Here is a 12,173-nt window from a genome sequence, read left to right as displayed (position 1 = left end):
CTCGTTGCTCTCTCCCGCCGTCAGCAGGCGCACGGAGGCAAGGCTCTTCTCCGAGGCGGACGACGCAAGACCTCCTCTGGAGTGGCCTAGCCAGGCAGGCTCACGAGGAGCGGAGATATCAAGGCGAGGCAAACCTCACGAGGCTCTCATGACGTGAGCCATGACGATCGACACGAGACGGGTGCCAGGCGGGCGCCAGCGCGCACAGCTTCCTTGTTTCCTCTTTGGTGCAAAGGGGGCAAGCGCAACTGCGGAGTACTGAGGCCTCAGGCAAAGGTTGCCATTTCGGTGCAACAAGACCAAGACCATGGCCTGCAAGACGGAGGTCATCGTGGAGCCCAGAACAGCGTCACCACCAGAACTTTGTGCAGGCGAAGACTACTTTTGACAGGATAGCTTGTACTAGCTGTCCCCCTTCAAATTAGCCCGCCATTATTGGCTCCCTTCCCACTCGATATTTGGCAAGAGGATCAGTGCCTCTATAAATAGGTCTAGCCACCACCATAGTAGGGGATGAGATGACCTGATGGGATCTTAGCTCGAGAAAGACCACCCCCGCACACACAAGCACACTGAGCTCAAGAACGCATCAACCTCAGGAGGCGGTTCTTCCCTTGTATTGTTCATCATCAGCCCAAGAGGCAATCCACCACCACCACACTGGAGTAGGGTATTACACCACAACGGTGGCCCAAACCAGTATAAATCCCGTGTCTTTCTGTGTTGTGAGTTCGTCGAGTTCGTCCGCAAGATCTTAGAGAGCTAGAGCGTAGATCGGTTGGAGGGAAAGACTTCGCGCGCACCCCAGTGTTCGAACCTTAAGGGTTTGCCGGAACCCCACATCCCGACAGTGGTGAACTTTTGTCAAGGCCAAAATCAAAGGTGGGACTCAGCAGCGGCAATTTTTGCGGAATACATAGACACGCCCCCCCCCCCACACACACAACAAAAAAAACTATGAGATCTTCGGTTTTTCCTTTTCCTTTTCCTTTTTCTATCTATTTTTTCTTCCATTTTCTTTGTTTGTTTCTTTGGTTTTCATGGTTTTCTTTAGCCTTTTTTTCCAACACATGTCTAATTTTTTTTATACACATCTGTACATTATTCAAATGCAACACAAAACATTTCTATATATGTTAAATACTTTCCAAGTACATGATCAAATCCTTTTTTGAATATATGTTTCACTTTTTACCTTTTTGTACACATCTTATATGCCTTTAATGTTTTTCAAATACAGGATCGGCATGTTTTTCAAATATATGTTTTGGTGTACACTTTTTGTGATACAGATCTACATTTGTTGTATACATCATAAGCAGTACACATTTAACAATTTATAAATACATGATTAATATTTTTGATAATATTTGTTTGATATCTACTTTTTTCATAAAATTGTATATTTTTCATATACATCAGGAACAATGTTTCTACATGTTTAGCATTTATCAAATACTTGATCAACACTGTTCAAATATATTTTTTATGTGTACTTTGTTTATGCAAGTTGTGCATTTTCTATAAATAAAAAACATTATGGGTTGGTGTGCTACTTACGTGCACCATCGTCATTTTAAAACACATGAAACGATTTTATAAATTAATGTCCAGGTGTGTTATGTTGGTGTGCTACTTAGGGCATGTACAATGATGCTATTTTAGTACTGCCACGTAGTATAAATGATAAGGTGGAAGAGAGAGAATTCATAAGAAAAGGCTTGTCTTCTCTTATTTAAGAAAGGACAAGAGATGATTTCATAGCACAATATGTCTCATCATATTTTTAGGAATAATAGTTGTTGAAGATAAGGCTAAGAGATGACCATTGTAGACATGTTTTTTTGTCATCTTTAAATTATATTGAAAACTTAAGATAATACCATCTTATCAACCATTGTACATGCCGTTAGAGCATCTCCAACAGGCGCGGCAAAAGACGCGCCCGTGCGGTAAAGTTTGGTTTTAGCGCGTGCCGGCTGGTTCCGCGCGCTCCAGCGTTGGCGGGAACTTACCGTGCGCGGGAAGCGTTTGCGCGCGCGGGAGAAAGCGGCACACAGCGCGGTAGATTTGGCGCGCCGCTTCACGCCCGCCTATAAAATCCCGCGCTCGCCACGCGCACAGAACACATCCACACGCCCTCCCCTCTCAACCTCGCCGCTTCGCCGCTTTCCGCGCCACCATCGCGCCACCATGCCGCCGCGCCGCCGGGATTCTTCGGGCTACCGCGGCGCCCGCGAGCGCCTCAACGGCTGGTACTCCGCCGAGATCCGGTCCGGCGACGTCCGGCTCGGCCTCGGGTCGTTCCGGAGCGCGTACGAGGCGGCCCGCGTGTACGACGCGGCGGCGTGGCGCTTGGAGAGGCCTCGGTCGCAGATGAACTTCCGAAACGTCTTCACGCGCGAGCAGGCGCAGCGCGTCGCCGCTCCGCCGCGTCTCATCACCGACATGGACCGTGCTGACCACGCTCGCGGCAGCGCCGCCTCCTCATTGCCGAGGAGGACGAGCGAGCCATGGCGGAGTGGCGCCGTCGCCACCCGGAGGACGTCGCCGACGAGCGTGCCTACTGGGCAGAGAGGACGGTAAGGCGCCGCGTGGAGCGGGCGGACCGGCGTCGGCGGAAGGCATTGGCAAATGCGCAGTCCAATATTGTTGCAACAGGTGGGAGGTCGATCTTCACGTCAAACGATGAACGTTGGGACGACATGTGGCTCGATACCTCGGACAACACCGACAAGGATGATGATGGTGATGATGGTAGCGACTTGGAGTAGTTTCTATCTATGTATGCCGTAGTAGTTTCTATCTAGTTGCACCGTAGTTCTATCTATCTATAATTTCGAATTATCTATCTAGTTGCATCAATGTATAATACCTTTGTATCATTTTTTATCTATGCAATTTTTATTAAAAAATGTTGTAGAATAAGCGTGCGCTGCATTTTTTGCGCGCTGCTAGAGCAGCGCGTGCGCTGCTTTTTAGCGTGGCTACTGGAGCCAGCGCTGCGCGTGCCGCGCCAAACCAGACGATGGACGCGCGGCAAAGCAGTTTTAGCACGCGGCGCGTTCGGCGCCTGTTAAAGATGCTCTTACGTGCTCACATCCTAAAATTTCCTCGGCTGGGGGACCAAGACGGCAAGTCCTCCCGGGAACAAGTAACGGCGTTAGAAAAGAAAATGACCAAACCTACAGTAACGTACTATTTCTGTCATGCCACCGAGACATAGACGCGTCCGCGAGACAGCTGAGAGCTACAAGTCTCGCCCGCATCAATCGCTCACAAGTGGGTCGCCGCCCATTACGCATGCACTCGAGTGAGTTTCCTTCTCTGAGTTTTCAATTCGCGTATGCTCGCTGGATTTTTCCTTTCATGTGTGAGTTGAGTTCCTCCTTCTACGAGGGTCTTTTATCAGTACTATTATCTATTCCTTTTTTTCATTTTCATTTTTCTTTGTTTCATTCTTGATTCTTTTTCGTTTTTCATCTAGTTTTTCCTTTTTTGTTCCTTTTCATTATTTTTTCTATATATGTCTACTTTTTTCATAAAATTCTACATTTTTCGTATATGGCAGAAAGTTTGTTATACACGTTCAACCTTTCTAGTATCCATGACTAACATTTTCTAAAATATATGCATTCATGTCTAATTTTTTTCATGCACAGTGTACATTTTGAGTATACGTATGGAACATTTTATACATCTATAAAAATGTCAAATAAAGATTAATATTTTTTCAATATACGTTTTGATGTTTATTTTTCAACATATTATAATTATTTTATACATATGAAACATTTTTAAACAAGTTTAACATTTTCAAATACCTGAATAACTTTTTTCAAATATATGTTTTCTTGTCTACTCTTTTCATACACATTTTTTGAGGGGTTGGGGGTTCCTTCAGATGCGTGCCCGCGAGAAAGAGCTTGTGCCTGCCTGACTGCAGCATCTTGTTCATTGAGTGCATATAAATGTTCATCTTGTGTTCTTTCAGGACAGGTCGCTTTGCTTGTCCGTTTGTTTTCTTTTTTATATTTTTGAAATATTATAAATACATATATTCCCTAAAATTAATTTACTTAAAATTTTAAAAGCATTCATCATGGGCGTGTTTGGTTGCCTGCATATGGCCCAATCAGGCCCGCACGGGAAGTGAACGGGTTGTTTGGATGCCTGGTTTTACTATTAGGCCTGCACAACACGAAACTTAAAGTACCTCTGGGCCTGGCTCACTGGGAACGCACGAATCGGCAGCTTCTCCAGGGCCAACCCCGAACGGTGCACGTGGGCGGCGGCGGCTGCACGCGCGCGGGCACGCTCGAGAAGCCGCGTTGCTTCCCGAAGCGCCGGCAGTTATTAGCATCACCGCCCCTCACCGCTCCCTCTCCCCACTCTTCCCTACTCTCCCAACTCTCACCGGCGGCGGCGGATCGGGGCAGAGGAAGAAGACCACCGGACTCCATCACCGGCGAGCGGATCAGCAGTTGGACCGTGGCAATGGCAGTAAGCATTTCTCTCTCTTCGACATGCAAAACTTTATCCCGTTCGATCCGGTGATAGATTCGATCCACAGCGGAGGGGAATGGGGAATAGAGGTAGATAAGCATAGGGGTAGTTCATACTAGTTCATAGCAGTTCATACGAGTTCATAGATGCAAGATCGGAATGCAGAAGGGGGATTGGGGGATTGGGGGATAAGGAGTACACAACAGACACCGGCTGACCGCGGCGGCCGTCACCGGCGTGCGGAGCGGCTGGTCGAGTCGCTGGCCTTCATCTTCTTCCTCATCGCTGTGCGGGCCAACGGGTCGTCGTCGTCGTCCTCGGCGGAGTCGAGGTCGATCTGCCAGCTACGACGGCCTGGCCCCGGCGCCCTCGCTGGCATTCACACCGCTTCTTCTTACTCCTCCTTAGGCTCTCCACCGATGACCGTCGGTGGCGCTGACGAGGACATGCATTGGGGGTAGGGTAACGGTCCGCCCGGTCCGAGTGACGGCCAAACAACAAAAAAATACACGTTCCAGGCGTGAAGAAATTCCGAGTAATCAGTTACTCAATGCAGGACCAGCTCCAAATCACTCCATACAGTCTGGAATCCGTCAAGGCAACATGCGGAGATAAGATCACCGGGCGACCAGAGGGAGTTCATAAGTGCCTCCGTAGCACTCGACTCATCTGGGAATTCACCTCGACTCGACCCGCTCAACCTCGACCGATTCGGGGGCTGCTGACGAGGACATGCATTGGGGGTAGGGTAACAGGCCTGACCTAAAGGCCCTACCCATGGACACCGTATACTCTGTACTGGGCCCCTGGGCCAGATCGCCGTCTAGATGTACCACAACTTGAAAATCACTCGGACGCAGACAACCACTCGGAGCACGACACTTCACTCGACGAGCTCATTCCACTCGACCGTGTAACTCACTCGGATATGCAAAGACCAATAGTCGGCATGACGGTTTGTAGCTAGTGGGCAGGCATTATGGCATTGATGCTCCACCGTGTAACATAAGGGGTGAGGGGGTGGCGCACTCTATATAAGCCACCCCCACCACTAGACCAGGGGGCTCTTTTCTTCCATCTCTCTTTCTTTTTCACCATTAGTCTCAGGACTACAGGGATCTGTTCCCCTCTCATTGTAATCTCCGGATACATACTAAGATAAAACAAAGCCTCTCCGGAGCACGAGACGTAGGGTTGTTATCTCCACCGTGAGAGGCCCGAACTCGCTAAAACCACCGTGTCACCCATATGCATCTCGATAGATCATGCTCCTTTATCCTACCCCTCTTTTATTGTCAGAATCGTTACCACGACAGTTGGCGCCCACCGTGGGGCATGGCATCTATCGAGCCATGATGCCGATGGTTTTTTCATTCATCTATGTTTAGTTTTATGTTCATGCTTCACCTGACGGTTGAAGCATCTCAAAAGAAGGGGAGAAGATACATCTTCACCTGACGCTACATGCGTGCATGACCGTTCACAAACGGATCAATCAGGAGATTTCTTTCTATACTATCGTTTTATGATCTAACAATCGTCGTGGATCTAAACAAGCCCGTTGTTGTCTTCCCTGTACGAGCAGGCACCCATCCGGATCAACAACGAAATATTACGATGAATAGACTAGACAAGAGACGAGAAAGGGACTATGGCACGGTCGCTCTGCGCCAAGGGTTGCAGCCATCGTCCTCACGCACGGTCGCCAGTGCGCCGACCTGCTTCTTCCTCTCCACCGAGCTCGGCCCGCCCGGACTGCAGGCGTTTGGCGGTCCCTCTGGCAGCGCTGTAGCTCGCCTGTGGTCGAGGCGATGTGGGCGCAGGACTGGCGCAACAACGGCCACCTCATCTCTGCGACGGCCTGACATGGCGCGTTGCAGCGGCGTCCCTTGTCAACCGCGCGGCGGCGACCCCCGTGGTCGATGCGCGGGGCTGTCCATGTCAATAAGACGGAAGCTGCCGGATCGACTCGGCAGTCGGCACCACCTCGACCTCCGCCCGCACGCAGACTCTCAGGAGAACGCCGTCCTGCGCTCGGACTTGTCGCCGGCCGCCTCAGCTCGTGCTGGGTCCATGCAAAAGCCGCCGCCGCGGCCATGGCCAACCAGGGAGCTCTGTGCCCCGCCTTTTGATTCTCCTTCTAACCTTAATTCTTTTCCGATTTATTTCTTGCATGCAGGGGATAAATGTCCATGGGGAAGGGAAACTTTCCTTGCATGCATGGACGGCCTTAACTCCTGTCTAATTATCGGTAATTAACGCTTCTTGCATGCAACGTACAGGTTTGGACGTGGGCAACCTCATCAAGAATCGTAACGGCAGACGTTGACGAATTCCTGTGGACTGATGGCCTCCGGCACGACGCCCTGGCGGTTCCTCGGTCCGACGTACGGCAAGAGCTCGCTGATAACCTGTACGATAAAGTCAACAGCACACTGAAGCATCCGATGACGGCAACACCCTCTCAACCGTAAGCTGGCTCCGCCCTCACACACGACAGCGTCTCCCGCGCTGGAGGTACAAACCCGACGCGACGTGGGGACCAGCAGTTGGCCACGCCACCATGCTCAGCAGCTTCTCCCTCCGACCGTCCGACGTCGATGGTTCAGCGGCAGCCTCTGCGGGCGCTCGGCAGCTTCTCCCTCCGACCGTCCGACGTCGATGGTTCAGCGGCAGCCTCTGCGGGCGCTCGGCAGCTTTCCCTTATGTATCGTCTGCCTCCCTCCGGCATCATCCAGTGGGCAGCAACTCTCTCCAGTCGGCATGGTCGCTCGGATGGGACTAGCTCACTCAGACCAAACCGAATCACTGGCGCTCGGCCGCTCGTGTGTCCTCGCTCGGTTGGACATGTCCTTATCGCTCGGCTGCCCTGCACGCGGTGATGAAGCTGCTCGCGTCATTATCAACTTGACCGACTCGGACGTCTCGCGCGTCACCACTCCGCGAGACGCCTCTACTTCACTCAGACACCCCACGCGTCGCCACTCCGCTGGGTACTTCATCATCAACTTGACCGACTCGGCCGTCCTGCGCGTCGTCATCGGTTGGTCACCTCATAACTACTCGGCCACCCCGTGCTTCGCCAATCGGTTGGTCAACTCATAACCACTCGGGCGCTCCGCGCGTCGCCAATCGGTTGGTCACCTCATAACCACTCGGCCGCCCCGCGCGTCGCCATCGGTTGGTCACCTCATAACCAGTCGGCCGCTTCGTGCTTCGCCAATCGGTTGGTCACCTCATAACCACTCGGCCGCTCCGCGCGTCGCCAATCGGTTGGTCACCTCATCACCACTCGGCCGCTCCGCGCGTCACCAATTGGTTGGTCATCTCATAACCACTTGGCCGCCCCGCGCGTCGCCCTCGGTTGGTCACCTCATAACCACTCAGCCGCCCCGCGCGTCGCCCTTGGTTGGTCACCTCATAACCACTCGGCCGCCCCGCGCGTCGCCATCGGTTGGTCACCTCATCACCACTCGGCCGCCCTGCACGTCGTCATCGCCAAAATCCCCCAGTGTGTGACTTAGCTGTGAATCTGTTTCGCCTAAGTTCAAGAAATCTTACCGAGTGGAGAGCAAACCTCCCACTTGGGGGCTTAGCTGCAGTCCAAGGACTCGCCGAAGTTTGAAAAAATCCTACCGAGTGGAGAGCAAACCTCCCACTCGGGGGCTTAGCTGCAGTCCAGTACTCGCCTAAGTTTGAAAAAAATCCTACCGAGTGGAGAGCAAACCTCCCACTCGGGGGCTTAGCTACAGTTCAGTACTCGCCTAAGTTTGAAAAAAAATCATACCGAATGGAGAGCAAACCTCCCATTCGGGGGCTTAGCTGCAATCCAGTACTCGCCTAAGTGTTTGAAATCCTACCGAGTGGAGAGCAAGCCTCCCACTTGGAGGCTTAGCTGCAGTCCAAGGACTCGCCTAAGTAGCCAAAATCTGACTGAGACAAGAGCAAACCTCTAATTCAAGGAGCTGCATCACAAGCATAATGTGCGCTCCATCCCTATCCGCAAGGACACCGAGACGAAGGTCGACTGTCACCATCACCTCATCTCACCACTCGGCCACTCGCTTGCCTTCAAATAGCTAAGTCATTTTACATTCTGTTATTTCCGTCTTTCCGATTGTCCCATAATTCACACATCACGTTCACTCGGAGGCCACGCCACCGAGTGTACCTCTACGCTCTGCTTCTTATTTTCACATACTTGCTTAGTACTGGTTATGAGACTCACGAGTCCATCTTCAATTTTTTCGCATACATCATTCACGAACACCATGTGTCGTTCTTCATTTCGAATTTGCATCGGTCCTCCGGGGCTGCAACTCAGTCAAAACACTACACTTCCACTTTATTTGAGCCAGTATTCCAATGAGTTCAGTCGGATCCGTCGCTTCGACAAGTTCGAACGGATCCTTCGCTCTTTCGGACTCTTGCTGGTTAACCAGCAAGCCCCTTGCACTCCCAGCGGGTGTCTATGGGTGTTATAAACACAAATCATTTCAGCATTCTGACCTCGGGTGTCTATGGGTGTTATAAACACAAATCATTTCAGCACACATCAAATTTCTTCGAGAAATTATTCCGTTGGCTTGCGCCATTTTTTTACACAAGTTACGCGATCACTCGATGGCCTTATGCGCCAACTTCATGCTGCTCGGACTCGGTCACCGTACCGATCCTAGCGCACCACAACACCGACCTTGTCGCTCTGTTGACTTCAAATACATCCAGCCAACCCCTCTGTGGAATCCTCTTCATCGTATTAATGATATAGACCTCGTCAGGCATGAGATAGATAAGTCCCTTTTATAATTAAACTTCACACACTTCACTCTTTTGCGAGTTTTCCTCTTTCGAGCATCACTCGGAAGCTTCTCCTCATCTTTACCTAAGTCCGACTCGATGAATTTCAAATCATCCATTCAAAACTATATTTCTCGTATTCCGACATGTCCGTTTGTCGAAGCCTATAGTACGCTCGGGGGCTACGCCGCACTCGGGGGCTGCATCTCATTTGGAATGACACTCTCCTGAGTAGTCGAGTCCTTCATCACCAGTTAGATCCTTCACTTCAACAAGTACATTTGATCCGCCACTTTGACAAGTTTTATAACCACCCAGACGCTCTGCACGCCATCTTCATTCCTACTCAGACTCAGTTGTCACGCCGGTCTTATTGTGTCGCAACCGCACTACGCCGACCTCATCGCTACATTAGCTTCGAAAGCATCCGGCCAAGTCCTTCGAAGACCATTTCAGCCACTTGGCTGGACACTTAGTCCTTCACTCCGCCACCTCGCGCATCCTCACTCGACCGCCCCGCGCGTCGCCACTCGGTTGTGCACGTCTTCACCACTCGGCCGCCCCGCGCGTTGCCACTCGGTTGTGCACGTCTTCACCACTCGGCCGCCCCGCGCGTTGCCACTCAGTTGTGCGCGTCTTCATCATTCGACCACCTCGCACATCATGACTCGGCCGCTCCGCGCGTCGCCACTCAGTTGTGCACGTCTTCATCATTCGACCACCTCACACATCACGACTCGACCGCTCCGCGCGTCGTCACTCGGTTGTGCACGTCTTCACAACTCGACCGCCTCGCGCGTCGTCACTCGGTTGTACGCATCATCGCCCCTTGGCCACCTCGCGCGTCGCCACTCGGTTGGTCACCTCATTATCACTCGACCGCCCCGCGTGTCGCATATCGATTGGTCACCTCATCACCACTCGGCCGCCCCGCGCGTCGCTACTCGGTTGGTCACCTCATCACCACTCGACCGTCCCCCGCGTCGCCATCGGTTGGTCACCTCATCACCACTCGGCCGCCCCGCGCGTTGCCACTCAGTTGTGCACGTCTTCATCATTCGACCGCCTCGCACATCATGACTCGGCCGCTCCGCGCGTCGCCACTCAGTTGTGCACGTCTTCATCATTCGACCACCTCACACATCATGACTCGACCGCTCCGCGCGTCGTCACTCGGTTGTGCATGTCTTCACCACTCGACCGCCCCGCGCGTCGTCACTCGGTTGTACGCATCATCGCCCCTTGGCCACCTCGCGCGTCGCCTCTCGGTTGGTCACCTCATTATCACTCGGCCGCCCCGCGTGTCGCATATCGATTGGTCACCTCATCACCACTCGGCCGCTCCACGCGTCACCTCTCGGTTGATCACCTCATCACCACTCGGCCGCTCCGCGCGTCGCCTCTCGGTTGGTCACCTCATCACCACTCGGCCATCTCGCACATTGTCTATCAGTTGGTCACATCCTCGCCACTCGGCTGCCCCGTGTGTCACCACTCGGTTGAACACATCTTCACCACTCGGCCACTCGCGCGCCTTCAGACAGCTAAGTTGTTTTATAGCTAAGTCGTTTACACCCCCAGCACAGGAACGACTAAGTTACTCATATGATCAACCTCATATCACACTCTGTAGCAAGCTTACCTCTTTCGAGCATCACTCGGGGGCTGCGCACAGCCGTTGGCCATGTTGCCCTCAGGGGTTATGCCCATTCGATCAACCCATTGATCGCATCAGGAATATCTTTCTGACCATACATGCTCGTTCCGCCGAAAATCTATAATGGTAGTACTGTCCACTCGGACGATCACCCAAATCATTTCTTGAAGTCATCTTCAGACTGCAAAAGGGTGAAAACGACGCTCCTCTACGAATACACCTGGCCCTTATCCTAGGCCCCAAGGCATCAGTTTCACAAACTTGGACTCAGAGATGGCATGTGCTGGTGTTCCCCCAGGATAATGAGTGGAATCTCTCCGGAGAGTCAGCCCACACACTAGCCTCGCCACTCGGGTTTCATGGCATGTCCATGTCAGACCACTAGTCTATCTCCTCCAGGAGACATACGAGTGCCACCAAGTTTTTCCTTGCAGTCAACATACCCCGATCAGTTGGGAAGCACGTCCACTCGGACAAATACCCCTTTCACGCAAAATTTAACGGTCAATATAAGAAGTACTACTGGAATGATTACTCCCTGGAGTGTCCAACTTTTTTCTACAGTCGTCAGTTTCAAAGCCGATTTCATTCACCATGTTGAGAGCACGAAGATTTAGCTACTTGACCGAGTTCCAAGCTGAATTTATTCCATACCGAGTGCATGAAGATCAGTTCCAAGCTGAGCTTACTTACCATGTCAAACGCCTGAAGATGCATCCGATTGACTCAATTTTGGACTAAAAAGATATTTACCGTGTCGACTGCGTGGAGGTTTACCAGGACACTTAAACCCTCTGCCAGGCTCGGAGACTACACCCAGTGGGTGCACTCAGCGTGCCCCCACTGGAAGAGAACTCGGAAAGAAACACTTTTCTCGATGCAAAACCGGCTCCAGAATTACTCGACCTCCGAGTCAGAGAAGAACAAGTTCGATCAGTACCAGCTAAGAAGATTTTTAGTTCTCTTAGACCCCCGCCGACTGCCCGCAGTCGACGGCGGTCTCAGGGACTACACCCAGTGGGTGCACTCTGCGTGCCCCCACTGGAGTAATCTCCACTCGGTACGGCCTGACCAGTCCGAGTGATGAACAACAACAAAAAGGACAGGCTCTAAGACTCCCGCCGACTGCCCGCAGTCGACGGCAGTCTCGGGGACTACACCCAGTGGGTGCACTCAGCGTGCCCCCACTGGAATGGTATCCACTCGGAAC

The 12,173-nt window shown here is 52.0% G+C and overlaps 1 pseudogene; it reads left to right on the top strand.

Annotated features, from left to right (window-relative positions):
- Positions 1–2,193: 2,193 nt before the first annotated feature.
- Positions 2,194–2,774, top strand: LOC125532690 (annotated as a pseudogene).
- Positions 2,775–12,173: the final 9,399 nt, after the last annotated feature.

The sequence above is a fragment of the Triticum urartu genome, chromosome 1, assembly GCF_003073215.2.
Source record: "Triticum urartu cultivar G1812 chromosome 1, Tu2.1, whole genome shotgun sequence".
NCBI classification, from domain to species: Eukaryota; Viridiplantae; Streptophyta; class Magnoliopsida; order Poales; family Poaceae; genus Triticum; species Triticum urartu.
The sequence above is the reverse complement of the archived record's forward strand: the minus strand, read 5'-3'. Positions and strand labels throughout refer to the sequence as shown.